This window comes from Papaver somniferum, chromosome 3 (genome assembly GCF_003573695.1).
Source record: "Papaver somniferum cultivar HN1 chromosome 3, ASM357369v1, whole genome shotgun sequence".
In the NCBI taxonomy this organism is placed as follows: Eukaryota; Viridiplantae; Streptophyta; class Magnoliopsida; order Ranunculales; family Papaveraceae; genus Papaver; species Papaver somniferum.
Window position 1 is genome coordinate 221,485,835 of NC_039360.1, and position 18,069 is coordinate 221,503,903.

Sequence of the window (18,069 nt, forward strand, 5' to 3'; positions counted from 1 at the left end):
AAGTAATAACATAGACTGTTTGCAACAGTGTACTGGTGTTGCAAAACAGCTGTTACAATAGAACTGTTACAGAAAAACTGTTGCTTTGTCGCTGATTTAAGACTGCCCTGAAATAAGACTGCCCTGAACAGCTTAACGTTCTTCAGCTGTTAAACATCAACACTTTTCTGCGACTGTCTACCGAGGGTCAATGTTCTTCAGCTGTTCTTCTTCTTCAACAGCAGCAGCAGCAGAAACAGAGTTTGGTAAAACTCTGATTTCTTCTTCTCTGGCTCTCCTTAGGTTCCCAAACTCTCGACACCTCTTCTATATGACCCAAGACATCTATTTATATCAAAAATATCGATTAAATCTCTCCCAAATCTTCCAAAATCTCTTTCCTTCTCTTCACGGACAAGTTGCGACAATTTCTTGTTTTAGGATTTCTACGCGTTTCTGAGCTTTCCTTTTTATTATAAACTCTTCCTTAGATAGGTACAAATATTTGGGAAGGTTTACATCATTTTAATCACTCTAAAATTCCCTAAAACAGGTCACACACGTGACTTTCCATATTTTCTTGTTGTGAGAAAAATCCGTCGTTTGAGCCCAATCTAATCGATTTAAACACCCATATCAGATTCCTAGACCCATAAGGAGTCCATCCTATGAAAATCAGAGGTTTAATCGACCTCAAACTCCTCCAAATCACGATTTCCAAAACTGCTCTTTAACTACACCTTTTTTCCCGCCAAAACCTGATTTTTGAATGTTGAAGATGGTTGCCCCTTATCCAGAGTACGGGTGCGATTAGCAGATGCCTGGAAATGGGATTCCCCTTAGTAATTATGTTACCCCTTATCCAAAGTGAGGGTCCGAATAGCAAATGTCCTCCCATGAACGCAAAAAACATTTTTCGAGCCAATTTCGCCGCAAAATCTTATTTTTCCAAAAACACCTACAAAGACATAAAAAGCCAAAATAAATACAAAATCGAGCACTAACAATATATACAATTGAGATTATATCAGACACAAAAATGTGTCTATCAATGCTTGCCCACTTCATTGCTACCGCGCTACCGCTAACACCAGGACGTGAGAACAAAGATACGAGATAAAAAGGAGAGCCAACCCCTTTCATACGCATAACACTTTTGGAATTTGAATAAGGAAATGCTTTCCTATTTGAGCTACGTATGGAAAGAGGCAACGAGCCCGCAAGAACAAGTCCGCGCCACGCCAAGTCAGCGCTGTGCTAAGCCGACAGTCCGCACCATACCAAATCCAAGCCAACGTCCATGCCAAGCCAGCGTCCACGCCAAGCCAGCGCCCATTCCAAGCCGATCCAGTGCTAACAACTTGCATCTTTACAGCAGATTGCATCTTTCCAGCGCCAGCAGCTTGCATCCTTTCCAGCGCTAACATCTTGCATCTTTACAGCAGCTTGCATCTTCCCTGCGCCAGCAGCTTGCATCCTTCCAGCGTTGCTCTTGAACACCCAGTAGAAGGGAATCGGTAATCTATTTTCATTACACGAAAAGATCAGGAACGACTTCTCCAAAATCGAAGCAAAGATAAATCAGCAACCCCCCTGAGTTCACAAAGACTCTTTTTCCTGTCAGGAGATGCATGATTTTTTGGGATTTCGCCCGCAAAATCGTGCAGTCTATGATGAAACATTTATGTGAGATTCTATATTTCCCCAAGGAGCAACGTCAAGGCATATTTGCAGCCCTCAACCGCAATGCATCAGGGAAGCAGCTGTGTCCAACCAGAGAAGTCGTTCCCAAACCCCAACCTCTCCTGGAAATCACGATTGATAGATGGAACTGGGGAATCCTAACCATTGTTCGCTTGAAGGGTGTCCAGTTTGACAGCACACTGATTAACGCAGCCGCTCCGCTTCAACATTCTCCAGTAGCGACTCCGCTTCAACGATCACTCTGACAGCCGCTCTGCTTCAACACTCGCTCCAGCAGCCGCTCCGTTTCAGCGTTATCTCTATAAGCTTCTCCAGGATCCGAAGAAGAGGCTTCAGCGTTTGGCTTCTTAAGTTTCAACATCTTCTCCAAGAGCCGAAGCTGCTTCAACGACGCTTCTTCCTACAAAGGGTCGTACCACCACGCTCCCCATGTCAAGGATCATGATCACAACCAACCAATCTTCGTAGTCATGGACAGTTTGCTTGCTTACGCATCCATCCAATCCTTTTACTTCCACGGGTGCCCGTACAAATCCATCCAATCCTTTTACTTCCACGGATGCCCATATAATTCCAGCCAACCTACTTTGTTACCACGACAATGTAGTCTCTTCTGATTATATCTGCTACCAAGAATTGTTGCCGCTCATTTGTTGATACCAGCCAGAGCTTCACCACAACAGCAATCACTACAAAGATGGAAACATGTAAACTATACTTGAGGACTGAGGATATACACGGAATCCCTTCACTGTCAAAGCTCAAAAGACACAGTCAACCAAAAGGCCATAGCCGCAACAAGGTCATCTACTCTTCAAGGGTGCAGCACAAGAATATCATCACCTCTCTGTCTAGAAGACGCCTTCAACACTTTACGAGGACGCGGAGGATCCCAAGCCTGCTCAGAGGAAAATAACTTCAGAAACTGAAGAAAAATGCGACTGGGGACTTCTCTTCGCAGTCTATCGACGACCATCAAAGACTCATGAGATAACTCCAGAGACGCGGCTGAAACATTTTCTGAAGAAACAGAAGGAGCCATGATAAATAACATAACTCTCTCATTCCTACATCTTCGATATCCAGAATACTTCGTCCATGTGATATCCTGAGCATCCCAGCGTCACATCCAGAAGAGTACGATAAGCTTGTATCAAATCACGTGGACGTGGATTCAAGGCGATGCAATGAAAATAGGATACACATGAGGACTACCAGCATTAGACGCTTTCACTCCCCTCAACCAGGTTATTTATTATTTCAACATCATCACTGTCGAAGTTTCACGGCCGCGGGAATTTCTCAACACGAAGCCGTACATGTACACCGAAGACTTCAAGAGCACGCCACAAAGATACATTCACATATTCATCCATGCCATCGGATCAAAACGAAGTATAACTGGGGACTTCTTACCACATCTCATTCCATACGATAGTCCAAGATTCAGAAGATGGTCCGAAGGATGTCGCTTGGAACAAAGTCCTGGAAGACTTGATAGTAGCACATCGGAAACAGAACGTCTCCCTATTTCATCCGGGGGCTCCAGAAGTTTTCAACCATACAAGCATTCACAACACATCATCATCACGATCAGAAGGTCCAGGCACTGAACAACCTAAAGCCGAGGATGGACCGACACCGCAACCACAATCTCCAAGATTAACCCTGACATGATCGTTGCCGAGCATATATTCCATCCATCCGTCCCAAGAATGTAATGGAGTTTGGTAAATTTTGGAATCCACTGGAGAGACACTGCAGACGAAAGCCCGGATACAAACGAGCAACAGAAAACAGAAGAAGGTCAATAGCTCTTTTCATACGGATGGAGTTTCTAGAGTTTTGCACAGAATAAAGTTCCCTTCTTGCTCCATAAATGGGAAGAGATATCTCGGCGCGACTATGCTACCCCGGGCCCGCAACAACTCTCTTGAATTCTTCCTGAGTTTCACTGTTGGGCCGTTTTCACCTCCTAAACGAGCTCATAACCTATATATTCCCTCGTAAAGAGATAGGAAATTCTTTTCCAGTCAGATGGAGGGGCGGACCGTAAAAATCCGAGTTCGTACGAGAATTCTACAACGATTTTAGTAAGGAGCGCTAATTAGGGTTTCGGCATCCCAGACCCTGATTTTGACAAAGTTGCTAGGCGCCATCACTACCATTTGATAACCGAAGTTCCAGCGTCATCACCATCATTTGATATCCGAAGTTCTGATACCAGTTTACACCATTCTGCGGACTGAAGCCAGTTTCCTCCATTCCAAGCCGACCAACGCCTGCGGCTCCCATTCCAAGCCGACCAACGCCTGCGGCTCCCATTCCAAGTCGACCAACGCCTGCGGATCCCATTCCAAGCCGACAATCTACATCTCACCACTTCATGGTCTAGCCAGCAACAACACAAGTAGAATCTATGCAAAACCGTCAACACGAGAATCACGAACTCTCCTTACCTCTCGAAAAAGGTTAGTCGGGTCTTCTTGACCATATTTTCACGACTTGATCTCAATTTTTTCCTCTCCTGTCACCATCTTATGCTTACATCGCAACAATGCTCCTGTTCCGATCTAAGCAGGGGACTTAATGTTGATGGTGGTTTTTAGCTTAGGGTTAAAATCGTAAAACCTTACATCTGACATGACGTCACTAGGACCACTAGCGCATTTATTGAATCATTCAACACGCCTACGTAAGAATTACCAGGGTACTTTTTTTTTTTACATACATATGTGTCATGTTCCACGGTAGAACCCTTAGTATTGACCGACGTCACCTTCGTACACCAAAATCTAAATTCTTACACCACCGTGCCAATGGAAAACCATGCCAACCACGTCTCCGCGCCAAGGCATGCCAACCATGCCAGCCGCACCACCGTGCCAATGGAAAACCATGCCAGCCACGTATCCGCGCCAAGGCATGCCAACCATGCCAACCATGCCAGCCGCATGTGCCAATGGCATGCCGTGCCATCCACATCTCCGCGCCAAGGAATGCCAACCATGCCAGCCGCACCACCGTGCCAATGGAAAACCATGCCAGCCACGTCTCCGCGCCAAAGCATGCCAACCATGACAGCTGCGCCACCGTGCCAATGGCAAATCATGCCAGCCATGTCTCGGCGCCAAGGCATGCCAACCATGCCAGCCGCATCACATGTCACAATGGAATGCCGTGCCATCCACACCTCTGCGCCAAGGCTTGCCAACCATGCCAGCCGCGCGTGCCAATGGCAAACCATGCCATCCATGATTCCATGCCAAAGCCATGCCGACCCCGCTAAATGTCGCTGGCTGCCAAAACGAAGAGTTGCAATAATTAACGACCACCCTTCCATCTGAGATGCAGATCTTAGCCGTCCAAGGTCGCCAGCCAACGCATGGTAACCTTTGGCCTACCGCCAAAACCCTAGTTTTGGCCACGCCTAAACCGAGCCAAGGCATGCCGACCATGCCACATGTTCCAATGGCATGCCGTGCCAGCCACCTTGCCGCGCCTAAACCATACCATGCCGTCCTTCCCTTTACGGCTGCCAAAACGAAGGCGTGTGACAATCAACAACCACCCTTCCCTCTTAGATGCAAATCTTAGCTGTCCAAGGTCGCCAACCAACGCATGGTAACCTTTGGCCCAACGCCAAAACCCTAGTTTTGGCCACGCCTAAACCGCGCCAAGGCATGCCGACCATGCCACGTGTGCCAATGACATGCCGTTCCAGCCACCTTGCCGCGCCTAAACCATACCATGCCGGCATTCCTTTTACGACTGCCAAAATGAAGGCATGCGACAATAAACGACCATGCTTCCATCTTAGATGCAAACCTTAACCGTCCAAGGTCACCAACCAACGCATGGTAACTTTTGGCCCAACGCCAAAACCCTAGTTTTAGCCACGCCTAAACCGCGCCAAGGCATGCCGACCATGCCACATGTGCCAATGGCATGCCGTGCCAGCCACCTTGCCGCGCATAAACCATACCATGCCGGGCTTCCCCTCACGTCTGCCAAAACGAAGGCGTGCGACAATCAACGACCACCCTTCCATCTTAGATGCAAATCTTAGCCGTCCAAGGTCACCAACCAACACATGGTAACCTTTGGCCCAATGCCAAAAGCCTAGTTTTGGCCACGCCTAAACCGCGCCAAGGAATGCCGACCATGCCACATGTGCCAATGGCATGTCGTGCCAGCCACCTTGCTGCGCCTAAACCATACTATGCCGGCCTTCCCTTCACGGCTTCCAAAACGAAGGCTTGCAACAATCAACGGCCACATTTCCATCTAAGACTCAGATCTTAGCCGTCCAAGGTTACCAGCTAACGCAGGGAAACCTTTTGAATCGACGCCAAGCCCTAGTTTTGGTCGCGCCAAAACAATGCCAAAACCCTAGCTTTTGGCCACGCCTAAACTAGGCCATATTAAATCCATGCCGGCCATGCTTTCGTGCCACTGGATACCAAACGAAAGGTTGCAATAATCAACGACTATCCTTCCTCTCAAGATGCAAAATATCGACCGTCGAAGGTCACCACCGAGCCGGCAAGTCTCCCAAGCTCAACTTTCCAAACAACAACAACATGCTACATGTTTTCCACGAAAACACTCGAGACATCAACACATGTCACAAACTGGGGGATGCTCATTGGGTATTGGTTTGTCGATTTACAGCGTGCGGCGTACACTACGCCCGTTACAAGACAGTGTCATAAGGATGAGGCGGTTAGTAAATACATGGAGTAATGGTAAAACACTTTCTTTTACGGAACATCAATTCCAGGCGTTACCGGTTACCACCTCCTCCCATTTACTCATCCGTTTTCCATTTCGTACGAGACTAGAGTACGTTTCACTTCGACTTGTATAAATAGGTCTTACCTATTTCCACCGAACAACAAGTTCTGGTCAGGAGCGTACAACACTCAGAAAATGTTTGCTAGCTTTCCCATCTGTTAGCTTCCCACTTTCTGATGCAAGTCACAAAACAACTACTCTTCTAGGATCAACTATTCTGGTCTCAACACTCTATTCGCTTCCCTCCCCAAAACCAACCCTTCTCCTCCTCTTTGTGACCGAAGCAAGTCTGTAACGTCCATTTCTTGGTTTAGGCCGGATTTGTACAGATTGATCTTTTGAATCTAAAGTACTCCCTTGCAGTATATTGTTTATGGTTTAGACTCGTTTCTTACCCACACACCCGAAATTACCGAAATCAGCAGAAACCGTTTTCACTCTCAAACAACAGTATTAATCTTTTTGGTTTTATATTGCAATTTGTTATGGGAAATGTGTGTTTGCATCCGTGAACTATGATTGTCCCATACTTTCTCAAAAGTAAAATCTTTCGTAAGTCGATATTCACGTATTGATAAAAGAATGAATGGACTTTTGACAAATACAAAAGTTAAGCCCATTATGTCAATTATTGATGGAAGATAGGTTAAAAAATTTTGTTTACGAGGATTATGTCTATTGTACATCGTTATGCGAATAATGATGGAAAATAGAATGAATCCTTGTGTATTCCGCAGTATTAATCTTCCCTGATCCATATTTTTTGTATATACTGTGTTGTTCCGTAAAGTGTCTTATGTTGAGTATCGACCGAGTTGATTATTTTCTTGTGATTAGCTTAGTTGTTGCTCTGTGAGGTACTTTAAGTCGAGCATGACCAATTAAATTGATTATCTTTTGTGGTTAATTTGGTTGTGTATTCCGATTAGATTAATTATGGGTTCTCTTGTGATTAATCTAATTGAGTATTTTTGAGTCTCCATAAGTTCATTTTTGTTGAGCACTTCCGATTAGATTAATCATAGGTTATCTTTTGGTTAATTTAATTGAGTATTTTTGGATTCAAATTCATACTCGTATGTGATTTGTTATGTCCAAATAAATATTTTTTTTTTTGAAATTAAGGTCGCTCTTGTTGTTCTTTCAGGAATGACATCAAATGGGGGAGATTTCTTTTGAACTTGTGATTAATTGCCAAATCTTTGTGGGGAGTGCGGCTGTGGAATATTATAGGGGTTACCTTCTATCTTTATAAACTCCTTGATGAATGCATTTAGCTTCGGGTTTATGATTGCATCTAAACAAGTTGATATGTGCTTCCTTTGGTCAAGCAATGTCTCTTACAGAAATTTCATTAGGATCCCGTTCTTGTACCTTTTCCAATTTTATTGACATAAAGAGGAAGAATTAATATGTAGTTCACACTACAAATACATATGGTTTTCGGATCATTATGTATGTGAGATGGAGTATTGACTAAGAGGGAGTGATAATATCACCATAGTATTGTTGTCAAAGTTGTGATACAATTGAACTTTGATACTGTGTAATGATACTATGACATTGTATAACAATGATCCAGAATTTTTTTTCTCATTGTTATAGATACGGATTTTCAACAACGATAATGATGAACTTACAACCTTTGGGATCATTGAAGTACTTGAAAGTGACGAAGATTTCGAGTAATGTTGAATATTAGGCATGTGGAATAGGAGCTACAAAAGTTTATGTAATTATTTTTGTATTCCATATGCATTAATAGTTTTGTCACTAAAATTGACAAAGGGGGAGATTGTTAGAGCATTGATCGGTCTATCTCGCATGCGTTGTTATCTCAAGCATGTTTGTCAATGTTAGTAATCAAAACTATAAGTCTTGATTTCTAGTCTACTATAGCTAAGGTCTCGGCCTAATATAGAAAGTGTAGTTAGGCTCAAGAACTCCATGGCGATCATCATACAAGACGAAGGACTTCTCAAGGAACTGGTGGATATTCATCGACTAAAAGGTATGTGGATACTTGAACTTATCTATCACTCAAAAGTCTATCTACTCTATCTCCTATCTTGAGACAAAAGTCGTTATGCTATATAGACTTTGATTATACACATTTGCTATTTCGAGCCGAGTTTATCTCGCCTATCTATTTCTCGAAATATATGTTGGTAAGCTTTCGCTTTGGCCAAACTTATCTTTACCTAGTGACGAAAGTCATGTTATATTTCAATCACTTTGAAAATGGCTTTGATGACGATAGTCGGTTCTTTATGTCTAACGACTATTATAGCATTAGAAGAATGTTTCAATGATTGAAATGAGAGTTTAGATTATATAATCAATGGTGGATATAAGCATTTTTGTGGAAACACATATATGTATAAGTCCTTATTCCTTGAACCGAAGTTTGCGAACTTTTTTGATCAAGAGAATCGGAACAAGAGCCGTGAACTCAGTCAACGAACTCAGTCCGTGAACCCAATCCGCGAACTGGCGGAAGTTCTCGACCCGAGAAAATCTGCTGGAGTTTTAGAACTCCTTCCGGGAACTTAAGTCTGCGAACCCAGTACGCGAACTTGAGTTAGGTTATATCTAAAAACGATTGTTTGTGAACTCATGTTTATATAAACTAAGGAATGCAAGTTTGCAAACCGTGGCTATAAAGTTCATGAACCGATTCGAGTGAATCAAATCATTTTTGCTTCAATTGTGTCTTGTGTAGTTACATAAGATTTTCTTGCAATTGAACAACTCTCTAACTAGTTCATTTGAGTCATTTGAACTAGTTCTGGTGAAGAAGAGATTGGTTGATATGAAAGTACTCATATGGCTAACCATTTGGTTAACTACTATTGAACCAACAAATGTACATGTTTGGGTACGGTTACACAAACCTAAAATCGTATATTTCACTTGTGTGTAACAAGCTAGGTTTTTCGATCTAACGGTTGTAAGATATTATCTTGAATCTAAATCAGGTTTTCATCTAACGGTGAATATTTAATGCTCTGTTACCAAGATAACATTGATTGCAAACCTTGATTTGGAAGACTATATAAAGGATAACTCTATCAACTTGGAAACCTAATCCCCACACCTTCTGTGTGATACTAGTTGCATAGCTAGAATCGATTCTACTTTAACCTTTGGTTTCTTCTTCTAAACCAGGTTAACGACTTAAAGAATTCATTGGGATTGTGAAGCCAGACCGATACTACTTTATTTTGGTTGTGTGATCTGATCTTGCATATTCTATCGTACGAGTACAATCGCAAGGATTAGCTTGAGATTAATATCTCCGATAGGCAAGATATAAAGGTAATCACAAACATCTTCGTCTCATCTTTTGTGATTCCACAACATCTTCTTTCGCCATGTCGATTAAGATTGTGTGAGGAGATTGATAATACTAGGATGTTCTTCGGGAATATAAGTCCGGTTTATCAATTGGTTCATGTTCACCTTGATTTATCAAAAGACAGAACAAAATCTTGTAGGTAATTCTGTGGGAGACAGATTTGTCTATTACTATAGACTTTTCTGTGTGATACAGATTTGTTTATTAAAGTATTCGACTTTGAGTCGTAGCAACTCTTAGTTATGGGTGAGATCAGCTAAGGGAATCAAGTGCGTAGCATCCTGCTGTATCAGAGACGTAGGAGCACAACTGTACCTTGGATCAGTGTGAGATTGATTGGGGTTCAACTACAGTCCATACCGAAGTTAGTTTGAAGTAGGATAGTGTCTGTAGCGGCTTAATACAGTGTGTGTTCAAGTTGGACTAGGTCCCCGGGTTTTTCTGCATTTGCGATTTCCTTGTTAACAAAATTCTGGTGTCTGTGTTATTTCTATTCCACATTATATTTTGTTATATAATTGAAATATCACAGGTTGTGCGTTAGGTACAATCAATTAGAATATCCAACATTTGGTTGTTGATTTAAATTGATTGACACTTGGATATTGGTCTTTGGTACCATCCAAGTTATATCTCTTTGACAAAGACTCGCAGATTTCTATTTGCTTGAGTATAGATCAAATCGAGAGATTGAGATATTAACTCTTTGATATACTTTTATCTAGATTGAGTCTGATTGTCTAGTTGATTCTCTAGAAAGTATATTGGAGTTTGTCCATACAGATTGCTAAGCGAAATATTGGGTGTGGTTGTTAGACCCCCGCTTTCTCAAGCTTGAAAACCCAAAACCGGTGCCAACAACATCGTTCTTGAAGGTTTATTGACGAATTGATGAGATTCAAATTAATTGGAATAATTCATTTTCGAAAATGATTGAAGAGATAAGTTTCGTCTATCATTATAGCTCTCCAAAGTTTCAATTGATGGGTTTCAGCTTTGACATTTCTAGAAAACTAACTTTGCGATCAAAACCTTTAAAGTTCAATTTCTACTCGAATCTCTACATTATCTTTTCTTGTTTACACGCTTATTCATGTTTATGAAGCTGTTACTAGATGGATTTAGGGTCTGCCAAGTTTCTAAGTAATTTAAGTAGAGTAGATATTTTTCCAGCACTTACAATGTTTATGCTATTCTTTTGTCCCTTCCTTGTCGAAACCACTTACTGTGGTTATGTAATGAACCACTTTGTTGATTTATTCTAATTTGTTTCCATGAAACCACTTTGTTGATTTATTCTAATTTGCATTGATAAGTGGCGTGGTTGAGATTTGTTTTGAATAGTTGACATGAAAAGTTACGTGTTATGTATTTGAGAATTCCATTTTGAATTTACTGTTGTCAAGGATTTTCTATCCAACAGGTGTACCGGGAGATTTATAACTCGTTGCACCCTGGAATGCAGGATTCCCTTGTTTGTAGTTGTGTACTTGGTGTTGGAGTTGTACAGGATGACTTTAACATTCATTTATTTTTGCAATGCAGATAATCACTGGTGTAGTGCTATATCGATCATACCATCTCAGGTGATTACTTAAGATCGGTTTCACTAATAAAAGTCATAACAATACAAAAGTCAGGACTTGTGAATAGTTTTACTAAGATACATAAACAGGTTATGAGCGGTTATACTAAATACACATATTGGTAATCCAAAGATTTAGAATGAATAACAATACCAATAAGCCTAGCGATTTCTCTTTCGATTCATAAAACAAGTTTATGAATTGTATTTCCTTTGAACGAATGTAAAACATTGTTTCCTAGGACGAAATATTCACCCACACCCACACACATAATCACAATAGCATTCATACGATTATGTCGATGTCTTATATACGAAGTTCAAAAGATTAGCGTTATACTTCGTATTGTAATTCCTTAATACTATGTCTAACTAGAGTATAATCATTCACAGCTTCACAGTTATGTTTTTAATATGCACGACTTGAAAGATACGTTAAGAATGAAACAGTTCAAGTCAAATATTACTAACCTCAAGTGGAAGGATGATGTCGTCGTTGTAGCTCTTTACTTCTTCACATTCTTCAAGTCTTCATGTAGTACTTGTAAGTATCATATCCTAGTAACTCTCTAGCTAACCTATACGAAGTTGACTCTAGTAAATAATCAAGCGACTCTTTAAATGAGTTTTGATTCACTAAAATATGACAACCAAACTTGACATACCAACGTTTGGTGGGTTCAACAGAGCTATGTTCCAACAATTGTGATAGGAAGATCTATATAGTATCCAGGTTACAATCAACGACTACCCTTCCATCTGAGATATGGATCTCAGCCGTCCAAGTTCACCACCTAACGCATGGAAACTTCCGGCCCAAGGACAAACATCACGGTTTTGCCAAAACCTTAATTTTGGCCGCGCCTAAAATATGCCAAAGACATGACAACCTTACCACATGCCACTGGATGCTAAAATAAAGGTTGCAACAATCAACGACCACCTTTCCTCCTGAGATGCAAATCTCAGCCGTACAAGCTTGCCACCGAACGCATGGAAACCTTTGGCCCAATGCCAAGCCCTAATTTTGGCCGCGCCTAAACTATGTCAAAACCCAAGTTTTGGCCGCGCCTAAACTACGCCAAAATACTAGCTTGGCCGCGCCTAAACCATGACACTGGATGCAAACGAAGGGTTGCAACAATCAACGGCCACCCTTCCTCCTGAGAAGCAAATCTCAGCCGTAAAAGCTTGCCACCGAACGCATGGCAACTTTTTGCCAAATGCCCATCCCTAATTTTGGCCGCGCCTAAACTATGCCAAGGCCATGCCGCTGCTGCCAAAAGAAGGGTTGCAACAATCAATGACCACCCTTCTTCCTGAGATACGAATCTCAGCCATAGAAACCTGCCACCAAACGATTTGTGGCAATCTCTTGGCCACGGCGCCAATTCTTGGTCACGACGCCAAAACCCTAATTTGGCCGTGCCAAGAGCATACAAGCGTTGTAACCCTGCCCCTGGTTGCCAAACGAATGGTTGCAACAATCTACGGCTACCCTTCCTCCTGAGATGCATATATCTCCCGTACAAACCTGCCACCAAACGATCCGTGGCAATGTCTTTCCTGCGATGCTAACTCTTGGTCACCACACCAACTTGGCTACAAATGCCAAATACTTTGGCCACGCGACATGTAGCAACATGCTACACGAAAACACTCGATACATCAAAACGTGTCACAAACTGGGGGATGCTCATCAATGTATTGGTCTGGCGGTTTACAGCGTGCGGCGTACACTACGCCCGTTACAGGAAAGTGTCATAAGGGTGAGGCGGTTAGTAAATACAAGAAATAATGGTGAAACGTTTCATTCATTATGGACACATCAATTCCAGGCGTTACGTTACCATTTTCTTCCATTTACTCAACCGTTTCCACTTCTTACGAGACCAGGGTACGTTTCGCTGCGACTTGTATAAATAGGTCTCACCTATTTCCACCAAAGTAAAGTTTTGGTCAGGAGCATACAACAATCATAAATCACTTGTTAGCTTTCCAATCTTCTAGCGCTTCACTTTATGATACAAGTCGTCAAAACAACTACTCTTCCAAAATCAACTATTCTGGTCTCAACACTCTCTTCGCTTCCCTCCCTAAGACCAACCCTTCTCCTTCACTTTGTGACAAAAGTAAGTCTGGAACGGCCATTTCTTGGTTTAGGCTGGATTTGTACAAATTAATCTTTCGAATCAAAGTACTCCCTTGTAGTACATTGTTTAGGGTTTAGACTCGTTTCTCACCCACACACTCGAAATTACCGAAATCAGCAGAAACTGTTTCACCCTCAAACAATTGGCGACCACAGTGGGAGATTAATCTATCGGTTACAATATCAATTTCCAATTCTCGATTTCATCTTTCAATTATGATCTCAAGATGGTAGAACCCAAGTCCGGATTAGCAACAAGCCCTGAGAACACCAGCGCTGAAACCATCCCCGATACTAACATTCCTTCCAGTGGAATGAATACGCCACCTAGCAACACCAGCGGAACGGAAAGCATTCCTTAAGGTGTTACACCACCGTCACCAGAGTCGCTGCTACTCCACCGTCAGGACGAGAGACTGGGGAAGCCAGAAGAAGCCGACCTCCTCTTACCACTGTTGATTTGATGGTAAGACAAAAGGATATCGTAAGGCTCAGACAGACATGGCTACAACTCAGAAAGAGATACTTATTTTTCTCAAGACACTAATGCAGCGACCACCACAAGAGTCACGTCAACCCCAGATGGAGCTGACAAGGAATACTTTTAATAGCCGGCGCAGGCTCAGACAGACATGGCATTTTAGCAGGACGCACGTTTATAGATGAAGAGGCTCGCTTTGCTCTTGAACGCCTGGTAGAGGAGAATCAACAATCCAATTTCATCACACGTGAAGATCAGGAACGGCCTCTCCAAAACCGTGGCAAATAAAATTAACAACCCTCATGAGTTCACGGAGACCCTCTTCCCGCCAGGAGCTGCATGATTTCTGGGGACTTCGCCCACAAAATCATGCAGTCTATGATGAAACATTCATGTGAGATTCTATATTTCTCCAAGACACAGCGTCAAGACATATTTGAAGCCCTCAACCGCATTGCATCAGGAAAACAGCTCTTTCCATCCAGATAAGCCGTTCCCAAACCCCAACCTCTCCTGGGAAGCACGATTGATAGATGGAACTGGGGACTCCTAACCAGTGTTCGCTTGAAGGATGTCGAGTTTGACAACAACTGATTGACGCGGCCTCCGACTTCAACATTGTAACCCTCGAGGCTCTGAGAGTTGCAAGGGAAAATCAAACAGAAGAAGCGTATTCTTTTCCATGAGAGAAAAACACGACTTGCCGACCAGCACTATTCGTGACATCTTCCCATATGCCATATCGTATCAAGTCGTTTTTCGAATTCATTGGAGTTTTCTCCAGGAGCCGCTAAAACGCTCTCTCCAGAAGTCGCTCCGCTTCAACGTTCGCTCCAGCAGCCGCTCCGCTTCAATGCTCTATCCAGAAGCCGCTCCGCTTCAACGTTCGCTCCAGCAGCCGCTCCGCTTCAACATTCGCTCCATAAGATGTTCCATCTTTCCAAAAGTCGTGCCACCACACTCCCCATGTCAAGGATCATGATTGCAGCCAACCAATTTTCGTAATCGTGTCCACCTTTTGATCCATCCCGCTAAAGATCGTGATCATGAACAGTTTGCTCGCTGACATATCCATCTAATCCCTTTACTTCCATGGACGCCCATACAGTTCCATCATATCTACTTTGTTCCCACGACAATGTAGTCTCTTCTGATCACATCTGCTGCAAGGAACTGTTTCCGCTCGTTTGTTGATACCATCCAGGGCTTCACCATAGCAACAATCACTATAAAATGGAAACCCGTAAACAACACTTGAGGACTGAGGATCTACACGGAATCCCTTCACTTTCAAAGATCAGAAGACACAGTCAACTAAAAGGTCATAGCCACGACAAGGTCATCTACTCTTCAAGGGTGTAGCATAAGAATATCATCACCTCTCTATCTAGAAGACGCCTGCAACACTTTACGAGGCCGCGGTGGATCCTAAGCCTTCTCAGAGGAAATAATTTCAGAAACTAAAGAAAAGTACGAATGGGGACTTCTCATCACAGTCCATCCCGACGACCATCAAAGATTCATGAGATAACTCCAGAGATGCGGCTGAAACATTTTCTTGAAGAAACAGATGGAGCCACGATAAACAACATAACTCTCTCATTTCTACCCCTTCGCTATCCAAAATATTTCGTCCATTGTGATATTCCGAGCATCCAGGCGTGACATCCATAAGAGTACAATAAGCTCGTATCAAATCTCGTGGACGTGGATTCAAGGCGATGAAATGACAGTAGGCTACTCATGGGTACTACCAGCATGGGACACTTTCACTCCCCTCAACCAGGTTATTTCTGGTTTCAACATCATCATTGTCGAAGTTTTACAAGCCGCAGGAATTTCTCAACATGAAGTCGTACATGTGCATCGAAGACCACAAAAGCACGCCACATAGATACATTCACATGTTTGGCCATGACATCTGATCTAACAGAAATATAACTGGGGCCTGCTCACCGCATCCCATTCCATACGATATTCCAAGATTCAGACGATGGTTCGAAGGATGTCTCTTGGAACAAAGTCCTTGAAAACTTGACAGCGGCACATCAACAACAGAACGTCTCCCAACCCATCTATTTCATCCAGTGGATCCGGAAGATTTCGACCGACAACGCAACCACAATCTCCAAGGTTATCCCTGACATGATCGTTGCCGAGCATATATTTCATCCATCCGTCCCAAGAATGCGATGGAGTTTGGTAAATTTTGGAATCCACTGGAGAGACACTACAGACGAAAGCACGGATCCGGACGAGCAACAGAAAACAGAAGAGGGTCGATACCTCTTTTCATGCAGACGGAGTTTCTAGAGTTTGAACAGAATAAAGATTCCTTCTTGCTCCATGAACGGGAATAGATGACTGGACGCGACTACGCCACCTCAGGCCCGCAACATCCCTCCTGAATTCTTTCTGAGTTTTACTGTCGGACTGTTTTCACCTCCTAAACGAACTTAAAATCTAAATATTCCCGTGTGAGGAGATAGGAAATTCTTTTCTGATCGGAATGGAGGGACATACCGTCAAAATCCGAGTTCGTTCGAGAATTATACAACGATTTTAGTAAGGGGCGCTAATTAGGGTTTCGGCATGCCAAACCCTAATTTAGACAAAGTCGTCATCCTTCCAAGGAACTGAAGTAAGTCGTCATCCTTACACGGAACTGAAGCCAGTCGTCATCCTTACACGGAACTGAAGCCAGTCGTCATCCTTCCACGGAACTGAAGCCAGTCGTCATCCTTCCGCGGAACTGAAGCCAGTCATCATCCTTCCACGGAACTGAAGCCAGTCGTCACCCTTCCACGGAACTGAAGCCAGTTTCCATCATTCCACAGAACCGAAGACAGTTTCCACCATTACGCGGACTGAATCCAGTTTCCAACATTCCGCTGACTGAATCCAAAGCAGCACCAACGGCTCACGCCCAAGCCATGCCAAGCCCAAGCCAGCGCTCGCGCCAAGTTTATGATAGCGGCTCCATTCCAAGCCGACCAATGCTAGCGGCTCCATTCCAAGCCGACCAACGCTGACGACTCCATTCCAAGCCGACCAATGCCGACGGCTCCATTCCAAGCCGACCAATGCTGACGGCTCCATTCTAAGCCGACCAATACTGACGGATACATTCTAAGCCGACCAACGCCAACACTCCATTTCACGCCAAGTCTATGCTAGCGGCTCCCTTCCAAGCTGATGCCAACAGTCTGTATCTCAGCCGACAATCATCTCTACCACCCCGCAGCCTAGCCAGCGACACAGAATTTACGCAAAGCCACCAACGCAAGAGTCATGGATTCTCTTTACCTCCCGGAAAAAGGTTAGTCGTATCTTCCTGACCATCTTTTCATGATTTGCTGTTTTGATTATTCCCTTGTCTGTCACCATCTCATGCTTACCTCGCAACAAAGACCCTGTTCCGACCTAAGCAGGGGACTTAATATTGATGTTGGCTTTTAGCTTAGGGTTAAAAGCGTAAAACCTTAGTCTGACGTGGCATCACTCTGTAAGGAAACGGAGCAGTGAGTACCAATATCTCCACTAGCACATTTATTGAGCCTTTCAATACGTCTACGAGAAATTTACCAGGGTACCTTTTTTTTATATATATGTTATGCTCCACGACAGAACCCTCAGTGCTGACTGGCATCATCTCCGCACATGCCATCCACGCATGCTGGCCAAGTGTGCCAACTGCACTTGCCGTATATTCTAACTAGGGTTTCGACACGCTAAACCCTAATTTCACACCTAGATGGCCTTATCCACATCACCGTGCCAAAGGCATTCCAACCATGCCAGCCGCACCACCGTGCCAAAGGCATGCCAACCATGCCATCCGCACCACCGTGCCCACGACATGCCAACCATGCCAGCCACACCTCCGCGCCAAAGGCATGCCAACCATGAAAGCCGCACCACCGTGCCAACGATATCCCAACCACACCTCCGCGCCAAAGGCATGACAACCATGCCATCCGCACCAACGTGCCAACGACATGCCAACCATGTTA